At 46.3% G+C, this 15,218-nt stretch overlaps 1 long non-coding RNA gene across 1 annotated transcript in view; it reads right to left on the bottom strand.

The window, feature by feature from the left end:
- Window positions 1–379: 379 nt before the first annotated feature.
- The window catches only part of LOC137522638 (uncharacterized), a 140,611-nt gene continuing 125,772 nt past the window's right edge, over window positions 380–15,218 (bottom strand). The window contains exon 3 of the long non-coding RNA XR_011022370.1: window positions 380–575. This is a non-coding gene — a long non-coding RNA (uncharacterized lncRNA). The remainder of the gene's footprint in view (window positions 576–15,218) is intronic.

The raw sequence follows: 15,218 nt of genomic DNA, 5'->3' as shown, positions 1-15,218 counted from the left end.
AAAATTTTCAGCCTTATTTCTTCTATCCTATAAGTTCCTATACCTGTTCAAATGTGATCTGGCTTACTGCAGCCTTTTCTAGTCGCACAGTGGCTGTGTTATCTCTGTTATATAATCTAATCTCTCTTCTGTCAGCTCTGTCGGGCTCAGGCAGGAATGTGCTGTCTGCTGTTATTGGCAGAAGCTATACACACCCTCTCCACAGCCTATCACAAGCTGGTAACAACCATGTCTTTTGTTTGTAAACACTGTCTAAAACTGGCAATTACAAGCCAGGGAGTGGCAGAAACAGCACAGAGGGGCCCAGCAGAACATAATGAATAAAATGGTATGCTTTTTATTGTAAGAATTTTAGAGTACAGATTCTCCTTAAGGTGTTTATTTTTTTCTGCTTTGTTTTACTCAGAGATGGTCTTCCATACCTTTTTTTTTCTCAGAAACAATGTTGTCCTCAGTGTATCTTGTTTCTGGTGATCCAGGCGCTGCATCCAAAGGTACTGCTGTAGTGCCACATAGAATGCTATGGTAGATTTCTCTGTCCCAGAGTGCCAGTGGGTTGAACATTGTGGAGTGGTCTGGGACAGGGGGAGAAGAGGAGACTAGTCAGGTGATCACACTTTTTTTTAAGCAAAAACAGATATTTAGAGACATTTGTATTGATACAGAAGAAAGGGACTGCATTGGCAAGCAAATCTGCATGCATGGAAGTCCGCTGTATGCTAACCCTCTCTACTGGCACTAAATACAAAATAGGGGCTTGATTCCATATGCGCGCTTAAGGAAACGCAATCGCAGGGATAGCAGACAGTGCATAGACTGCACTGTCTGCCGTTTCCACACATGCGCGGTCATTCAGCGTTGAATCGCACATGGTTTGCTGCATTTGCTTCAGCCCGCCATCCCATTCAGTAAGGAATGGGATTGCAAGCCCCGCCCACCCTCCGGGAGTGACGCGCAGCGCTTCAATGGAAACAAGCCCTAAGGCTACACGACCATCAGTAAATGTCTATCTGGATCTGAAGTCACTAAATAAAATATAAGTAACCAGAAGGGGGATACAGCGGCTACATATTACACACTCTTTACCTCCCTATCATACCAGACTGTTATAAAATCCTCAGGAAGTGAGGACACAAACAACAATAAAAAAAAGTTTATTTGCATTTGAAATTTTCCATTGCTGGATACTAGATACATTCTCTCATTTTCTGCCACACCATGGGCCTGATTCACAAAGCGGTGACAACTCAGTTATCACACCTAAAAGACTTTAGGCGTGATAACCTTTGCACCGCTGAGTTAGCACCGCTCTGTGCTTGTTTTCGCGCGCAAAGTTTTGCACGCGCAATCGCGCAATTCCGCGCGGAGCGCCCATAGGGTTTAATGGGCGCATGGCGTGCACTGCACCGCGCGCCGCACGATTGCGCCCGGGAATTTCGAGCGAGTTTCATTTTATCACGCCTAAACTGAGTTTAAAGGGCTTTTCACAGGCGTGCAAACACTTTGCACCGCTTTGTGAATCAGGCCCCTAGAGTCTTTAAAGGTGCACTATGGCTAATTTCCTGCTGTTAAAGTTCCTTTAACATAAATCTTTGTATGTTGAGCAATGGTATAGACAAGTATTTTGGCTGATAAAAAGGAATTTTTACATTGCCTTCTACCAATTTATAGGTAGGGAGTCACGTCGGAAGATTTACCTTTCTGACGCGAATCAGCATATTCCATTATGTAAAAGGTCTGTGTATGTAGTATCAGCTGCTATTAGATTCCTGCCTCTGGTCAGCTCAGCGAGGATCAGTCCAACTTGTAACTGTTACTGAGCTAAGTGTGGGCTGCAGTTGCTGTACAGCGCAGGATAGCGCCGTATGGCTCTATAGTTTTACGCTACACGCTAAGGACCACAGGTTACCACATCAATGGACTCTGTGACAGCTTCGAATTAGGGGTACTCAGTGGGCAGCATAAAACTATAGAGCCGTATGGTGCCGTCCTGCGCTGTACGGCGACTGCAACTCGCACTTAGTAACAGTTACAAGTTGGACTGATCCTTGCTAAGCTGACAAGAGGGGGGGGGGGATATAACGGCCTCCTGCTACATAATGGAATATGCTGATTCGCATCAGAAAAGTAAATCTTCCGACGTGACATACAAATATTTATGTTAAAAATACCTTAACAGGAAATTAGCCATAGTTCCCCTTTAAAGGCGCTACTCATTTCCCAACCTACTCAAAAAAACTTAAAGAGGCACTTAAGCCCAGAAAAAAACATAACAGTTTTACTCACCAGGGGCTTCTACCAGCCCTCTGCAGCCACCCTGTGCCCTCGTAGTCACTCAGAGATCCTCCTGTCCCCCGCCGCCAGCTACTTTCATTTCACCGACAGGCCCGGCCACGCATAGTCTTCACATTGCCGTCTGCAATAGCGTCATAAGCAGGATGGTATTGCAGACCGGAATGCGAAGAAAGAGACGCGTGGCCAGTCCTGCACAGGCGCAGTGAGCCTGTTGGCTGAAAACAAAAGTAGCTGTCTGCGGGGCACAGGAGAATCCGCTAGTGACTGTGAGGGCACGGGGCAGCTGCAGGGGGCTGGTAGAAGCCCCAGTTGAGTAAAACAGATTTTTTTCCAGGCTTAAAGAGAACCTGTAACAAAAAAAAAGTTCCCCTGGGGGGTACTCACCTTCGGGAGGGGGAAGCCTCAGGGTCCCAATGAGGCTTCCCCCACTCCAGTAGCTGCAGGCAGTCCAGCACTGGCTCCCCCGAAGAATCCTGGAATCCTCCCTTGACAAGCACTGATTTATTTACCTCTCCTGGCTCTAGCGGGGGCGCTGTTGCGGCTCTCCATACGGAGATAGGTGAAAATAGCCGATCTCCGTCGGGTCCGCTCTACTGCACAGGCGACTTGCGCCTGCGGAGTAGAGCGGCCCGACGGAGATCGGCTATTTTCGTCTATCTCCGTGCGGAGAGCCAAGACTGCGCTCATGCTGGAGCCAGGGAGGTAAATATTTACACCACCGCGCCGTTCCGTGAAGATGTTCGCCGCCGTCTGTTATAATTTAAGTAGGCCTCAGTTATCTGGACTGAGTTTTAGGTAAAAGGCTTGTTCGCAGAGTATACCTTTAAATAGAGTTTTTCGCGATGCAGGCAGAAGCATCTGTGTCTGCTTGAAGCAGATGATACAAGCAGCTACTGAGAAGATGTTCCTAGTCCAAGGTCTTAGGCCTACACTGCCCCAGACAAATGGACTACGGGAACAATCAACATAGGCCATATTTATAAAACATAACATTCCTGCAACTGGAGCAAGGGGGCTCATAAAATATTAACAACTTGCCGACCGCGCACTCATACCGCGCGTCGGCAAAGTGGCAGCTGCAAGACGCCGGCTGCAGGCTAATTAATCAGGAAGCAGCCGCTCGCGCGAGCGGCTGTTTCCTGTCAATTCACGGCGGGGGGCTCCGTGAATAGCCTGCGGGCCGCCGATCGTGGCTCGCAGGCTAATTGTAAACACAAGCAAAAATAATCCGCTTTGTTTACATTGTACGGCGCTGCTGCGCAGCAGCGCCGTAAGGCAGATCGGCGATCCCCGGCCAATCAGCGGCCAGGGATCGCCGCCATGTGACAGGGGACAGCCTGTCACTGGCTGCACAGGACGGATAGCGTCCTGTGCAGCCCAGATCACCAGGGGGGACAGGGAGGAGAGGGAGGGGGGAATCTCGCCGCGGAGGGGGGCTTTGAGGTGCCCCCCCCGCAACACCCATCAGGCAGGAGCGATCAGACCCCCCCAGCACATCATCCCCCTAGTGGGGAAAAAAGGGGGGCGATCTGGTCGCTCTGCCTGCACCCTGATCTGTGCTGGGGGCTGCACAGCCCACCCAGCACAGATCAGCTAAAACAGCGCTGGTCCTTAAGGGGGGGTAAAGGGTGGGTCCTCAAGAGGTTAAGTGAGTAGGTGTGTATCAGGACATCACAAGGGATCTGAACCAATCATAGATGGTTCAGATGATGACACAGTTAACTCTTTCCTGGTCAGTATGTAAACTGTTTCAAACCGCCAACTGAAGGAGAACTCCACAAACACCAATGCAGGTTGTAAAATTCAAAAAGTTTTATTCAAAATAAAAGATAAAAAATACACTTTCTACTCCATGTAACCAATGAGAATTACAAACAACACAATCTAATATCACAATCTTCTTATTATCTTCTGGTCTTCTTTCTATAGAACACTTCCGGAAGCTAGGAGGAAAACAACTGGTTAACAATAACACATAACCTTCCCACCCGGTAAGTATTTTCTCAGCGTTCCCACCCACTTTAATGAAAAATGGACCTTATTTGGATTTCCTAAACCCTGAGTACTAAAGTAATTTCAGTTTAATGCTTCCCTGACAAAACCATTATATAGTACTTTAACCTCTAAGTTTGCTGATCAGCAAAATCTTTCATAACTCAATAGTAAATAGAGTACTCTTGTTTTTTTGTTCTCAGTCTGATCAATTATTCTGGCTATTTTTCTTGTTCAATAGTTCAGCCGTTTCTTAGGAAAAGCCAGAATAATAAATGTATAAGTTAGATGGTTAGGAGTTAATAAATTGGTTGGTTAATAAGTTAATAATAAATAATAAAAGAAATAAAATTGGTTAGTGAATTACTAAATTCTTAGTAAATTAATAAGGTTACTAGAATTAAATAATAATAAGAAAATAACTCCGTCACTTGTTCCTATGAGCAAAACTACTCAATATGCTTGCCCAAAAAAAAAAAACAGCAGAAAAATAAAAGCACAACAGTTTCTTTATAAATCTCAGCTTCTGCCGCTCCTGTATGTAATCTCTTCTGTTCTTTTGCAGGACGAGTCTATTGCCAGAAAAACAGTCTATTAACAGGTACTTCTTCTAAATCTTTCAACACTACTGGTAAATGGACATATTAATCATTCTCCTTTCTTTTACAGGAATCCAGCCGAACGACTCTTCCCATAGGTAAATATTTCTTCAAATATAACTTTGCACTATCTTGTGCACCACACATAAAATAACCAAAACAAAATGGTTTCTTGCATTTATTACTTTGGTAACGTCAGTAAGCTATAAGAGGTTAAGATAGGCCTCTAGCGGACAGGACAGTAGCTCATTTCCTCAAGCAGATTCACTTTTACTCTCAATCTCACTATCTCTTAGTCTCAGGCCTAGTATATGGGTAATATGCAGTTTCTGTCTTCCATAACACAACTGTTTTCCCATTACAGCAACCATTCAGGCTACTTATAAAAAAATAAATAAAATACAAGTGAGATTATATTCACCACAGTAGGGAGGATAATTCTGAATTCTCAGCCTCCTAACACTACACTTCAGAAGTGGGGGTTATTACCAGAGCCAAATTTACTGTAATTAAAAATGTTTAAAAATCTTTCTTGTGGCTCAGTAATTTTCTCCCAAAATGTCAGCTATCGCATCGTCTGGCCTGCTTCTCTTCAGCTGTGCCTGCTGCATCTTTCCCCTTCTCCTGTCTGCTCCAACTGCCAATTCAACCCCTCAGAAAGCTATTATATCTTCCCTAACGGCTTCCCTGCTTGTGTGTCTGGTTGCTTAGCAACCTTCCCTCAGCCATCAGCTCTGCCTACCCACACATTACACATTACAACTAAGGGAAAAATGCCCTTATTTAACAAACCTGTGTCAGCAGAGCCTTTATTTAAAGCTGCTGACCAGGTAATAATATAAGAATAAAAATAAATAGATCCCCCCTCTTTCTACCTGCTACAATTATTAAAGGTCATGAGTTGCCAACGGAGGGCACTCTTGCTTTCTATCTACTGGCTAGAACCGTTTACTTATATATATTTATTTATGTCTCGTTGGTTTATCTTGTATGCTGTATATATTTAGTTTAGACGCAACCTAGTATAGAAAGAAGATAACCTGACTAACATTTAGGAGGAAGGTTAGTCAAGAGCTTGTAACGCAAATGGACTTAAAGAATGATTTCTTCGCTAAGATGTAATGCCATGTAGAGATGAGTATCTGTATATCTGTTTACTAAATAAACAACTTGGAAGCCTAAAGAAGTTCTATCTCCTATGCTGTGTGCTGTGATGAGTAGTGTTTGCAGCTCTTACTAGTGAGCCGCTGGTGCCGGAAGAAAGGTGTGTTGCTGAGAGAAACATATAGTTTCTAACAGTGGTGCTGAAACCCAGCACCACTGTTGAGTGAGGGACATTCAACTTTCCAGTCAGAGGGTCTACGCTGTCTGGTAGTAGTTGGAAGTATTTTTTTTTCTCTTTCTCTCTGTTTTTTTTGCGTGAGCTGGATATACAGGATTGCACACAGCCCACTTCACTGGGTCGCTGTGAAGGTATGAAGCAGTTTACAGTCACAGCTGGGATAGTGGGAGAAGCTCTGTGTGTGGCTCTTGCTGTATTTGGCTTTTGCGTGTTTTTTTCGGTGATTTGCATTGTTCAGTGTCATGTGGTTTTTTTCACGGATTGCAGTGTAGGTGTAGTTGGGGGGGCCAATACAGCGGCCCCACCCCCCTCTCTACGGATTGGGGGGGCGGGGGGAGTATATGCTAACAGCTGGAAGATGTGTTCATTTTTTTTTGTCGCTCCACATTCCAGGCATAGTTTATGCTACAAGTAAAGTGAAGTGAAGGATTTATAGTGGCGTAGCTTCTGTTTTTTTGTGGAGAGATTCACACGTCCCTGGGTGATTCTAATGTATGAAGCAGTTGGGATTACAGCTGGGACGGGGTCTTTCTAATTTTTTTGCAGGCATCCGAGAGTGTATGTAGCTGAAATGTTTATATATGCTGCAATGTCTATATATGCTGAAATGTAAAGTGTGCATGCATCTTTCTTTTCTATAAGTGTATAGGATTGAGAGGTTGCTATGGGGGATTACATAGCAGCCCTCTTGGCTAGCATGCCATGACTCAAAATGGATTCGGAGGTTTTAGAAAGCCACTCCCACCTTCATGATGTATTAGGAGGGTAGGGGGCGGGAAGCGCCCACTGATAGGTACGCCCCAATGGCAAGGGGGAGGATGTGCTGGGGGGGATCCCACGTCCCATGTCACAGCTGTGCACACGGTGCCGTGCACGGAAGCAGCTGGTGGGAGAAGGGGGGTCCAGAGTGGGGACAGAGATATTCCACCGAGTATCTAGGCTTCCAGATGATTTCCTAAAAAGAAGTCTGTGCACAGGGAGTGTCCGCATACGTGAGCCAAGCAAGTTGCATGGTCACGGATAGGAAGTGTTTTCCAGCCAGGGGCATGGAGACACGTTAATGTCAGATATTTCCCAGGGAGTGATTTGCAAGAGCGGATCAGGGGGGAGTATCTGGACAGGGTTACTTATGGGATTATTCCTTTAAGTGAGGCACCTTAAAGTGCGGTGCAGCATGTGTTCCCAATAGAGATAGGGAGGACAGTGCATAGTGGGAGAGGGGGAAAGGAAAAGAGAGAAATAAAGGAGATGACCAATCCAGGTGTACGTTGCTGCGACTGCAGAACGTTTTTTCTGGGTTTTTTGTGTCAGAGACAGGACCAGAGATTGACAAAGAAGTCATTGCTGGGCTGTTAGCGTGTTTTTCCTCGCCCACCGATTGGTCAAATATATATATTTTCTTTCTCTTCTTTTCTCCAGCTCTGATTCAGTTTAGCACAGAACAGAACTGAAAACAGTTCAGGGGGCAATTACAAAGAAACAAAGAATTGCCATTTATAGAGTGACAGTGTCTCAGTACGGTGTTTGCCATAGGACTACCTACCAAGTGGGCATTCAATGGTTTGCATGCAGGCATGCGCAGCCCTGAACCCTGTGTGGTTACCTGGCAAACATTGGTCAGAGGGTACACTAAACAGGACGTCGAGCAGAGAGGGCTGCGATCGATGAAGTTCTAGGTAAGTCAATGCGAAAATGAGTAAGAGCATTGCAACCGCACCTGCAAAGCAGCAACAGGTGTGTGGCATCGGTAATCTGTGCATACGACGGCCGCGTATGTACAGAAGGGGGGATGTGGGGAGAGTTTGCAATGAGGTGAGAGCTTCCAAAGGTGAAGTCCGCGGGAGCATATTTTAAACAGTTAAGTACTTAGGATAGTACTTAGGTAGGGGAGAGGAGTTTAGCTCCAGTCTACCACAAAGAGCAAACAGAGTTCATGAGAACCATAAAGCATTGAGATCAATTACGGTATATATATTGATCAAATTAAAGTGTACAGAGTACAAGCCGCAGGGCAAATCCCAAATCATTAATAAGAATTGATTTGTTTGTATTTCGATTTCAGGAGTTTGGCAATATGGAATCGAGACAGCTGCAGTGCTGGCAGCAAAGATGGAGATGTCAGTTGGATAAGCGAAAAGTTCCAGATGCCAATTTGAGTTTGGAGAACAGCAAGATTTCTGAGATCAGAAAGAGACTGAAAAACGAGATTTCTGAGATCGGAAAGAGACTAAAAAAACTGACTGAGCAAAGCATAATGCAAATTGCTAATGTTTTTCTTTCCCAAGGAGGTACTTTTAATGAAGAGTACCGTGCTGATTGTGATCCTAGGCTGCCATTCCGTCCTAGAAGACCAAGGAGAGGACATTCTCATGAACAATAAGGGGTTCATGAGAACACAAGGCCCAAGCATGTTAATGTTTGGCACAGATGGACCAAGCAGGGATGGAGGAAAAGAGCACTTGTGTCAGGTGGAAACAAATTTCAAGGCACAATGTTGGTGAAAGGTATCGAGGGTCAAGTGTGCTGGAAGTGTGAGGTTAGCAGCTGCTTAAATCTGCTGTGGAATGTCACACTCCCAGAACCAAGGTACCGATCCAAAGTTTTGTTAAAAGGTACTGTGCAGTACAATGGGTACATGCAAAAGTTGGAGTGTGTGGTTCAGGAGTATCTTGTGTTGGTTATCCAGAGTGAGATGGTTCCAGATTGGAGAGTAACGAGCTGTAAGCGTCACTTCTCCTACAGGAGAGACGCAAGGGACAACATCACACTCTGGAGTTACCAACAGAGGGTGTCTCTGGAACAACTATACACACGTAATGGCTGGAAAGCCGAGGGTTTGTGGTTCTCGAAACAAGAAGTAAAAATCGAGATCAAGCCACATTTCCAGGTGACAAAGAGGGTGGGGAGAGCGATCCCGGGGCGAGGGAAAGCCAGCACAGAGAACCCCATTCTCACTACACGGGTCACAACAGGGGAAAATATTACACAGTCCATATGCAGCCACTTATCCTCATGCTAGTTGGGTGAATGAAGAAGTACTCTTAATTGAAAGATTGCAGAGAGTACAGTCTTCCCGACCTCAGGTACGCATTTTGCCTCAGGACATAAGGGGGAGAAGAGGTCCAATTAGGACAGTTGGGGACATATTTTGTCAGGGAGATGCTAAAAGATCCTGTACAACTGAGATTGGACAAGGAGAGGTATATCGATTTTTCTGGAGAAGGATCTTTTGCATGGAAGCTTCGAGATGTTTGGGTGAACAAATGGAAGGGGTGCAACATTTTTTTAGGCACCGCTACTTCCTTAGTTCCCACCTCAACACATGTCTTACACCATGACCTAAGAGGTCAACATTTTTTGGTGTTAGACGGGGAGGTGAAACAAGTAGAGTTGTCCTCATGCGGGCAATTCTCACAGAGGTACCTGTGTTTGCCGGGGCAAGTCAAATTTAGTGAAGAAGCCTGCTGGCTCAATAATACAGAATGCGAGGCTACCATTCAAAAGATCCGCCCTGAAGTCAAACCAATAGTTCCGGTGGCTAAAGGAAAGGTTTTTTTTTTTTTAACATAATGTCTAATGACTAGAGATGGGCCGAACGGTTCGCCGGCGAACGGTTCCAGGCGAACTTCGGGTGGTTCGCCTTCGCCGGCGAAGACGAACTTTCCCGGAAGTTTGATTCGCCCCATAATGCTCTATGAGGGTCAACTTTGACCCTCTGCATCACAGTCAGCAGGCGCATTGTAGCCAATCCGGCTATACTAAGCCCTGGAGCCTCACCCCCCCTTATATAAGGCAGGCTCCAGCGGCCATTAGCCTCACTCGTGTGCCTGCTAGAGACAGACTAGGGACAGCTGCTGCAGACTTGTTCTCTTAGGGACAGGTTAGTCAGGTTCTTGCCTTCTTAGCTTGCTCCTAGCTGAATCTTATTGCTATAATAGCGCCCCAGAACAGCTCTTTTCAGAGCTCATCCTGCTCGTGTGATCAATTTTTTTTTTCTGTGTTTGAAACTGACACTTGTGTTTTTTAGACAGCATTGCTAATTCATAATGTGTGTGTCCCACTGCCAGCAGCCCACCAGCATTCAGCAGCACATTCAGTGACTACCTGTGTATGTGACAGGGAGCTGCACATTGTACTATCCACCCAGTATTGCATTTACCTACTACTAGTACCTGTTGTGTTTAGTTAACCCACCTCATCACTGCATACACCTTCGTTTGTGTTGAGTGAACCCACCTCGCTGCACATAACTACCTTTTGTGTTGAGTGAACTTGCCTCACTGCATATAACGACCTTTTAAGTTGAGTGAACTCACCTCCCTGCATATCTACCTTTTCTGTTGAGTGAACTCACCTCAATGCATATAACTAATTAACTACCTTTGTGTTGAGTGAACTCAGCTGACTGCATCTAACTACCTGTTGTGTTCAGTGAACTCACCTCACTGCATATCTACCTTTTCTGTTGAGTGAACTCACCTCACTGCATATCTACCTTTTCTGTTGAGTGAACTCACCTCAATGCATATACTGTATATTCCTGCGTATAAGACTACTTTTTAACCCTTGAAAATCTTCTAAAAAGTTGGGGGTCGTCTTATACGCCGGGTGTCATTGATGCCGGGTGATACACCCTATCCTGTTACCGACCTTCAGATCTCCCTGCTGGGAGTGCAATCTATTCTTCCATACCGCTCTGATAAACAGGTAGGCCTGGTGCACACCAAAAACCGCTAGCAGATCCGCAAAATGCTAGCAGATTTTGAAACTCTTTTTCTTCTTTTTCTGTAGCGTTTCAGCTAGCATTTTGCGGTTTTGTGAAGCGTTTTTGGTGTAGTAGATTTCATGTATTGTTACAGTAAAGCTGTTACTGAACAGCTACTGTAACAAAAAACGCCTGGCAAACCGCTCTGAAGTGCCGTTTTTCAGAGCGGTTTGCGTTTTTCCTATACTTAACATTGAGGCAGAAACGCATCCACAATCCAAAATCTGCAGCAGCCCGGGAGTATGCGTTTCTGCAAAACGCCTCCCGCTCTGGTGTGCACCAGCCCATTGAAGTACATTACCCTAGCGGATCCGCACCCGCAAGCGGATCGCAAACCGGAGCAGAGCCGCTCTGGTGTGCACTAGGCCGTAGACAAGGAGAGCTGACCAGTCTACTTAAGGAGAGTTGACCAATGCAACAAGTCAATTGACTATATACTGTTATATACTGGGTAACGTATACAGTACAGCGCCAGAATCTATTCATACACAGACAGCACCAGTACAGGATTTTTTTATTTTTATTTTAATTTGGTGTGCGTTGGAAGAGGGGTAGTCTTATACGGCGAGTATATCCCAAACTCTATATTTTGACTGGAAAAGTTGGGGGGTCGTCTTATACGCCCAGTCGTCTTATACGCCGGAATATACGGTAACTAATTAACTACCTTTGTGTTGAGTGAACTCAGCTGAATGCATCTAACTACCTGTTGTGTTCAGTGAACTCACCTCACTGCATATATAACTACCTTTGTGTTCAGTGAACTCACCTCATTGCATTTATACTTGCGGTGCGTTACACAGTTAGTTTGGTGCGTCAGTGTGAAGCAGTACTCTAATTACACTACCTGATTGATGTATACACATGCAAGATGTTTTAAAACATGTTAGGCCTGCAATTTAGCATTCAATGTGATTTCTGCCCTTAAAATGCTGTTTTGCGTCATATCCAGATTTTTCCCCGGGACTTTTGGCGTGTACCCCACTCCGCCATGCCCCCCTCCAGGTGTTAGACCCCTTGAAACATCTTTTCCATCACTTTTGTGGCCAGCATAATTTTTTCTATTTTTTAAAGTTCACCTCCCCATTGAAGTCTATTGCGGTTCGCGAACGTTTTCGCGAACCGAACCTTCCGCGGAAGTTCGCGAACCCGGTTCGCGAACCTAAAATCGGAGGTTCGGCCCATCACTACTAATGACACATTCAAGGTACATTTTCATAATTGTTCCGATAAGGGGGATCTTTCAAGGGGAACATATTGTGTGAGCGGAGATCCCATATGGATCAAGTCATCCAAGTTTGATGACGTTATTCCTCAAATGGTTAAGAGAACTCTAAAGTTCAAAGTTTCACGGGAAGTTCCCCTCCTGAAAGATAACACTAGTGTTGGGCGAACACCTGGATGTTCGGGTTCGCAAACGTTCGCCGAACATGGCCGTGATGTTCGAGTGTTCGCGCCGAACTCCGAACATAATGGAAGTCAATGGGGACCCGAACTTTCATGCTTTGTAAAGCTTCCTTACATGCTACATAACCCAAATTTGCAGGGTATGTGCACCTTGGGAGTGGGTACAAGAGGAAAAAAATATTTGAAAAAGAGCTTATAGTTTTTGAGAAAATTGATTGTAAAGTTTCAAAGGAAAAAATGTCTTTTAAATGCGGAAAATGTAATTTTTCTTTGCACAGGTAACATGCTTTTTGTCGCCATGCAGTCATAAATGTAATACAGATAAGAGGTTCCAGGAAAAGGGACCGGTAACGCTAACCCAGCAGCAGCACACGTGAAGGAACAGGAGGAGGGCGGCGCAGGAGGAGAAGGCCACGCTTTGAGACTCAACAACCCAGGCCTTGCATGAGGACAAGAAGCGTGCGGATAGCAATGCATTTTGTCGCCATGCAGTCATAAATGTAATACAGAAAAGAGGTTCCGTAAAAAGGGACCGGCAACGCTAACCCAGCAGCAGCACACGTGATGGAACAGGAGGAGGCGCAGGAGGAGAAGGCCACGCTTTCAGGCGCAACCCAGGCGTTGCATGAGGACAAGAAGCGTGCGGATAGCAATGCATTTTGTCGCCATGCAGTCATAAATGTAATACAGATGAGAGGTTCAATAAACACGGACCGGAAACGCTAACCCATCACAGATGTTCATTGTTCATGTTACTTGGTTGGGGTCCGGGAGTGTTGCGTAGTCGTTTCCAATCCAGGAATGATTCATTTTAATTTGAGTCAGACGGTCTGCATTTTCTGTGGAGAGGCAGATATGCCGATCTGTGACGATGCCTCCGGCAGCACTGAAACAGCGTTCCGACATAACGCTGGCTGCCGGGCAAGCCAGCACCTCTATTGCGTACATTGCCAGTTCGTGCCAGGTGTCTAGCTTCGATACCCAATAGTTGAAGGGTGCAGATGGATTGTTCAACACAGCTACGCCATCTGACATGTAGTCCTTGACCATCTTCTCCAGGCGATCGGTGTTGGAGGTGGATCTGCACGCTTGCTCTTGCTGTTCTGTGGGCTGCTGCATGGGTGTCAGAAAATGTTCCCACTCCAAGGACACTGCCGATACCATTCCCTTTTGGGCACTAGCTGCGGCTTGTGTTGTTTGCTGCCCTCCTGGTCGTCCTGGGTTTGCGGAAGTCAGTCTGTCGGCGTACAACTGGCTAGAGGAGGGGGAGGATGTCAATCTCCTCTCTAAAGTCTCCACAAGGGCCTGCTGGTATTCTTCCATTTTGACCTGTCTGACTCTTTCTTCAAGCAGTTTTGGAACATTGTGTTTGTACCGTGGATCCAGAAGGGTATAAACCCAGTAATTGGTGTTGTCCAGAATGCGCACAATGCGTGGGTCGCGTTCAATGCAGTCTAGCATGAATTGAGCCATGTGTGCCAGAGTCCTGCCAGAATCCTCATCATCCTCTTGTGAGCGTTGTGATAGTTGTGATGCATCATAGTCGTCACCTTCTTCCTGGTCTGCTTCTGCTGACCATTCGCGCTGAATTGTGGAAGTCCAACGTGCACCGCTCTGGCCCTCGTCAGTGGTGGCATGAAATTCCTGCTCCAACTCCAGCTGTTCCTCCTCCTCTTCTTCGTCATAGCTGCTGGGGCCAGCGTTTCCTGAGGCAGATGGCCTGATGTTGGTATCATCACGCTGATCGTTTTCTCCTTCAGATTCCCCCAGTTGCATCATGACAGCTGTTTCCTTGATTTTCAACATTGACTTCTTCAGTAAACACAGCAGTGGTATGGTAATGCTGACTGAAGAGTTGTCACTGCTCACAAGCAACGTGGATTGCTCAAAATTTTGGAGGACTTGGCAGAGGTTCAACATGTTGGCCCAATCGGATCCACAGAAGCTTGGCAGCTGTCCGGATGCGCCTCGGTACTGCGCCGCCATGTACTGGACCACTGCACTCTTCTGCTCGCAAAAGCGGGCTAGCATATGCAGCGTAGAATTCCAGCGCGTAGGGACATCACACAGCAAGCGATGGTGGGGGAGATTGAAGCGCTCCTGCATCTTGGCGAGTGCCCCCGAAGCAGTACTGGAATTTCTACAATGTTTAGCCACTCGTCGCACCTTCAACAGAAGATCGGCCACGCCTGGGTATGTCCTCAGGAACCGCTGAACTACTAGGTTCATCACGTGCGCCAGACAAGGGATGTGTGTCAGCTTAGCCAACTTTAAAGCGCAAATGAGATTACTCCCATTATCACACACAACCATGCCCGGTTTCAGGTCCAGCGGTGCCAGCCACAAATCCGTCTGTTCCTTTATTCCCCTCCAAATTTCCTCCCCTGTGTGCTGCTTATCCCCCAGGCAGATCAGCTTCAGCAACGCTTGCTGACGCATGCCAACAGCTGTGCTGCACTGCTTCCACGATCCTACTGCTGCTGGGTTAGCGTTTCCGGATGAGGTACAGCTTTGAGATGCGTTGGAGGAGAAGGAGTCAGAGAGGTAGGTGCTGCTGTTGTTATCCAGTGGGAGGGACGGCGGTGCAGCTGTTTGCGGCGTGGGCAACACCCGCACCGTAGCAGGTGAGGAATCACTGCCAGGCTCCACAAGGTTCACCCAGTGCGCGGTAAGGGAGATGTATCGACCCTGGCCAAACGCACTCGTCCAGGTGTCAGTGGTGAGGTGAACCTTGCAGGCAACGGCATTCTTCAAGCTTCGGGTTATTTTGCTGACCACGTGCTCATGCAACTCAGGCACTGCAGAGCGCGCAAAGTGG

The sequence above is a fragment of the Hyperolius riggenbachi genome, chromosome 6 (assembly GCF_040937935.1).
Source record: "Hyperolius riggenbachi isolate aHypRig1 chromosome 6, aHypRig1.pri, whole genome shotgun sequence".
In the NCBI taxonomy this organism is placed as follows: domain Eukaryota; kingdom Metazoa; phylum Chordata; class Amphibia; order Anura; family Hyperoliidae; genus Hyperolius; species Hyperolius riggenbachi.
This window is presented reverse-complemented; position numbering and strand designations above follow the sequence as displayed.